Consider the following 6337-nt stretch of genomic DNA (forward strand, 5'->3'; position numbering starts at 1 on the left):
GAATCTCAGAAGCTTTCAGTCTTGGAGAAGAAAAATGTGTATCCAGTCAACTCCAGCACTTGGCTATATTATAGGGAGGGGAGAACTTCAAATAGGAGGTTCTGGGAGGGGAGAAGTGTTTGAGGGGGTGTCTTAAAGGATGAGTAAATTTTGTGTGTAAAGTTGCTTCAGTTGTGTACAACTCAGCAACCCCATGGACTGTAGCCCGCCAGGCTCCTCTGTCCGTGGAATTCTCCAGGCCAGAACACTGGAGTGGGTTGCCATTTCCTTCTCCAGGGGATCTTCCCAACCCAGGTATTGAACCCAGGTCTCCTGCATTGCAGGTGGATTCTCTACCATCTGAGCCACCAGGAAAGCCCAGGAATACTGGAGTGGGTAGTCTGTCCCTTCTCCAGGGGATCTTCTGGACCCAGGAATTGAACTGGGGCCTCCTGCACTGCAGGCAGGTTCTTTACCAGCTGAGCTACCATGGAAGGATGTTAATTTTCACACTTTTAGAAATGAAAATGCCACACCTCCACATCAGGGATTCCCCTACCATCTCCTTTCTGAAAATCATATCAGAGGAGAAGTTAGGGAAATGTACAGATGCACAAGAACAGGTAGGGACACATGCACATACACCATGCCCTGTGTTCAAGGAATGCTTTACCCATTCAGAGCTAGCAAAGCCACTGAAGCATTGATATATATATATTCAAGGTGGGGGACTGAAAATGAAGGGCTCAGAATTCCAGCTCACATGGACATGATTCAAAGAGAAGAAAGGAAGGCCAGTGATAGCACAAGGACACTCCTGAAACCAACAGACCAGGGAGAAACTAGGAGGAAGATCTAAAGGTGTGGCAGAGGAAAATGCCTGGCTTCAGAAGTCTAGCTCTGGAAGGCTCCAGGGCTAAAGTGAAGCCATTGTTAATCACACACCTTCCCTGTGCCCTGTGCCTCAGCTAGGAAGATGCTTTGTGTACAAAAAAAGTGTTTTGTTTTTTCTTGGCTGCACCCCGTGGCTTGTAGGACCTTAGTTCCCTGACCAGGGATCAGACGAGGGTCCTCAGCAGTGAGAGTGCAGTGTTAATCTCTGAACCACCAGGGAATTCCCGCTTCGTGTATATCTGATCCTCATGATAACCACGTGACATAGACATAAATATCTTCTTTTGCAAGTGAGAAGAGGTTGAGGTTCAGAGGTTCAGTGGCAGCAGGGAAGTGACTTGTCCCAGATCATGTGGGCAGGAAGGGGCAGACTTGGGATTCACACTGCTTCCTAAAACCCATGTTTCTTTTCTTTCTCTCCACCAGTATTTCTCAAGGGGACACAGTTGACGTTTGAGGCTGAACGGTTCTTTCTTGGAGTGGTGGAGGGGCACTGCCTGTGTATTGCAGGGTGTTTAGGAGCCAGGGCACAGGTCCCAACCCAGCTGTGTGATGCACGGCCACCCTGACCCAACCCCGAGGACGAGAGGGCTGGGGCCTTGACCGGGGCTTCAACCCAGAGGCGCACATGAGACTCGGCTGCGGAGGCGCTGCATCGCCTTGCTTCTTTTGTGCTGTTTATTTTTGAGTTTCAAAGTGAAGATGCCCTCATCTGCCTCAGCTCTACTGAGGCCCCGGGCTGAACGCTCCTGGGCAAACATCCCAGGCTGGAGTCCTTCTTAGGGCTCATCTCCACCCCGCCCTTTCTTCATGAGTTCACTTTGACTCAGTCCCTACCTCACAATTGCTTTTCAGTCCTCTTGTGTGCCAGCCACGCTGTTAGGGAGGACTTCTGGTCCAGGCTGAGGAGCAAGGGAGGACCCACCATGGTCCAGTGCAGGGCCTAAAGAGACAGCTGTGCCCAGTGATCTGAGGCATCAAGAAGGGGCGGCTGGGGGCTGTGTCTGCAGAGTGGGTACAGAGGGCAGGAGGGTGTGTGAACACGGGTGGGGACGTGGAATATGTCTGTATGTGTGTGAGTGGGTCTATTTGGAAGGCACTATGGTGTGTGTACCTGTGGAGGGGATGGGAATTATGGATGTATATGTAATTCATGTGTGCCTGTTGTGTGTGTGTATATGGAAAACAAATGCATATGTCTGTGTTCAGAATATCTGTGTGTGCATGTGTGCACGTGTGCACACACACATATACACGTGAAGGGGCAGGGAGCAGGAAGACCTCCTGGAGAGACCAGCACTAGGTCTGGCTCCTGAAGAATGAGCAGCAGTCCAGTGGGTGGGGGTGAGCAGAGCGGGCATTCCAGGAAGAGGGAAGAGGGTGTGCAAAGACCAGGGGCGTGACCAAACATGGCATGCTTGGGGCACGGCAGCAGCAGAGCAGAGACGGGGAGAAGGGGCGAGGATGAGTCCATTTGGGGTCACACCACTGGGACCTTCCTGGAGACCTCAGCACCTCACTGGGGTCTAGGCAGGTGCCCCAGCCTTCTGGAGAGATGCCAGTGGCAACCCAGGAGAAGGTCTGGCAAGGCCAGGGCCACGGCCACACCTGAACTGGCTGCATGAGTGTTTACAAAGCAAATGCATACTACAAGGATTAGGAAGCCACGTTCTAGAGCTGAGCTTGGCTATAATATTCAGGGAAAGAGGGGATGGGACCAAACCTGGAACCTGTGGTAAAATGGGTGGGGTTGATTTCTCTAGCCTCAGAAGATGGGTCTTCAAGACACTGTCAGAATTTGCTGCTTTGTGCAAGCCTCATCTCTCTGCTAGGTCCTCCCTGTCTGCCAGCCATGGCCACTGCCCCCACCTTAAGCCAAGAGTCTCTAACCTCTACATCCTGGAGCATGAGAAAGTGCAGCACCAGCCCACCACAGCCAAGTACAGCCTCTTCCCCCAGGTTCTAACTAGGGCAGAGCTCCTTAGCCCAGGGGTTCTCCCTGTCCAATACAAAAGAGGGGGTGCTGAGTAAGGACACTTACCTAGTAATCCCATGGGGAGTTCAGTCAAGGGGAGGGGCAGTGGGACCCCCGAGGTTGAGACCACCTCACCTGCATCAGCTCAGCCTCAGCCAGGCCCAGAGGCGGAGACAAGGCCTCGGCAGTCAGCCCCTCTCTGGCTGTGTGTCTCTGGGCAGGACATCCCACCTCCCCAGCTCTGTTTCCTAGAACAGGAGTCCTGAAATGCCAACAGCACTGAGTTGCTATGGTTCACTCAACACATTTGTAGACCCGCTATGTGCCAGGCCCTGGAATACATCAGGGAACAAACCAAATGAAGGCCCCCGTAGAGCTTGCATTCTGTGGGGAGGAGCCCAGTGGATGACAAACAGTGAACACAGTAAATGACTGAATTATGGAGGGTGGTAGAAGAGGATGAGATATGGGGGAAGGGGAAAGAGCAGCGTAGGGAGCTGGAAAGGCTAGGAAGGTGAGTATGAAACACGGCTGTCAGAGCAGAAGCTGTGGGGAGGACGTGGACACTAACCAGGCAGCAGACAGTGCGGCTCAGACCGGAAGTGGGTGTCTGGCCCCCAAAACACACTGGCGCCCAGCCTGACTCAGTGTCTCAGAGACAGGACCCAGATCTCACAGGTTGAGGACTCAGTGCAAAGGCTGCCTGCCTGCCCCGCCCCGCCCGCCCCGCCTCCAGATGCCGATCTCACGATCTCACGTCCAGGCTGTCACCTGGGTTTCTGACCAACAGGTTCCAATGGGCCCCTCCTTGGGTTCAGTTAATTTGCTAGAATGGCTCACAAAACTCAGAGAAATGTTTTATTTAGTAGACTACTGGTTTACTCTAAAAGAATATAACTCAGTAACAGCCAGATGGAAGAGATGTATATAGCAAGGTGTGAGGAAAGGATGGGAAACTTCCTGTCATCTCTGAGCAATTCACTCTTCCAAGTCTCCACTTGTTAACCAGCCTAGCTTTCCGAACCCTGTCCCTATGGAGGCCGCATTACTTAAACATGACTGATTAAATCTTTAGCTACTGGTGACTGATTCAACTTCCAGCTTCTTTTCCCTCCTGGAGGTCCAGAAATTTCCAGACCTTTAATCACATAGTTGGCTCCTCTGGCAAGTAGCCCTCATCCTTAAGTAACCTAGGGTCAGGCGAAAAGTCACCTCTTAACAGAAGCTACCACTATAGCTTTTATTCCTGCAGTAAGACAAAGACAGAAAGAGGTATTTAAATAGGTGAGCTACAGATGAAATTACATTACCTTTTAGCTCTTATGTTGTTAACCATACCAAAAAAAAACAAAAACTTTTCACTGAAAGGAATTATTTTGAATACTAATATTTACAGCACAAAGAGTCAGACATGACTTAGCAACAGAGCATGTACACAACACACACATGGTTGATATGTTTTACTATGTTTGCTTTCCCTTCATATTAACATTCTGCCATTCAACATTTATACCATCTGGTTTTAAGTTCAAATTATTTTGATACTTGGTTCTGATAGTTTTCAGAATTGGAAAAAAAAAAAAAGATAATTCACTAAAGTTCAGAGATCCAAATGGAAATCTGATAATGTATCACAGTAATGTAAAATACTACTGTAAAGGCTTTTGTTTAAATTCAGCTTGTGACTTTCTACCCTCTCTGACGTCTATCAATTGTTTTTGCTAGCTAGTTATTGCATTTTTTATATTTTGACCCAAAGCTTTGAAAAGAACTAGAATGCTTCATTTGGAAGACATTTAGTTAAGGTAGGCATTAGGTAGGCAAAGTGTCAATACTACCATTTTCTTGCTGTTTGCTTCTTTTTGCATTATTAATGCTATCTTCTCTCGGTAGTTTCTTTTTGTAGGACTCGTTTTTAAGTCAAGTTCCCATTGCTTTAGGGTTAATTTGGTGAAAACAAATCATAAATCCATCTACCCTGCCCCACACGCGAGGCAGAAGGCCCAGCCACAGCGACAGAGAAGGAGGGGAGGCCACAAGCCCTCCACGTGTAAAGCCCCTGCTCTACCCTCAGGCTTGTACGTGGCCCTTGGTGTGTGTCCTTGGCCAGTCTGACCACCAGAGGAATGGGAGGCCAGTGTCCACCTACACAGTAAATGTTACTAGAGTGCAATGTTTTTCCTATTGTTTGAAGCCATAGACGTTCTACTATTTTCTTCCCACACCTCTGAGACTCATCTTTCATAGGACCTGGTGCATGCAAGCCTCTTTTTGGAGACCACAGACTCCAAGGTAAGACAATCCTGAGTCAGGCACTGGCAGATGAGACAAAATGAAAAGGTGTCTGGGGTAGGGGGCACTTGCATGTTGACAAGGGGGAGGGGAGACAGAAGCTAAAGGGGTAACGATTGCCTAGAGCTTCCAGCTGGGGCTGCAGGTGGGTGGTGCATCAATGTGACAACATGTACTAGGTTGCCTTCTCCCACCATGGCCTTCTAGGCCAGGAGAAGATCCAAAGGCTGTCTGCATCCCCTGCTTCACTTGAGCCCTATCCTTCTGTACTCCCCATCGTCACTGAGCAGATGTGTGAGGTGAGCAGCTGACTCAGAACCCTAGGACCTGGGGTCTAGTCTGTGTTGCCTACTGATTAGTAGTTGTGTGACTCTTGGACTTTTTCATCTGCAAATTGAAAATAAGGGAACAAATCCTGTTTGCTTCACAGAATTATAATGTGGCTCAACTAACCTAAGGCACAGGCATGTGAAAAGGCTCTGAAAACAGCAGAGCACTATATAAATGCACAGCATTATTATGACTTATTAGAGTCCTATGTGCAGAGTGATCAAGGTCCCTCGCAAGGCACTCACCCTGGCCTTTGTTTTTCTGGGACACATTCTAGGAGGGTGTGTGGCCAGGTGACTTAATATTTGAATACCATGATGAATAACCCATGGGCAGTGTGCCTGCATAGCTGAACATCCAGAAATAACACTGACCTCAGGCATCTGGAGACAAGAGGTCACTCTTGGAAATGAGGAGACCTGAATGGTGCAGGGGTGCTGGGTCTTCTGGATAAGAACATGCCTTTCCTGCAAACTCCCCACTCTGAGCATTTCTTCAGTTGATCTGAAAGAAATCAAAGAAGCTGCCACTAAACTGAAGCATCATTTGAAGTTGGGAGATAAGAAGCCTCATCATACCTACTTTATTAACTTGAGGTCTGGCTTGCCCTGCCCCTGATGCAATCAATCTATTACAATCTGATTGGGAAGTCTAAATACTGGATGGTTGAGTAGATGATTAGATTGACAGATAGATAGACAGCTAAATAGATAAATAGACAGCTAAATAGATAGATAGGTAGGTAGATACTTGGATGGAGAATTAAATAGGTAAGTACAAACATGAGAAGATGCCAATGACATCAGATAAAAAGAACAATTTATCAAGTATCCACAACGGGCCAGGCACAATACGGAGCTAGTTTCA

This window comes from Cervus canadensis, chromosome 16 (genome assembly GCF_019320065.1).
Source record: "Cervus canadensis isolate Bull #8, Minnesota chromosome 16, ASM1932006v1, whole genome shotgun sequence".
Taxonomy (NCBI): Eukaryota; Metazoa; Chordata; class Mammalia; order Artiodactyla; family Cervidae; genus Cervus; species Cervus canadensis.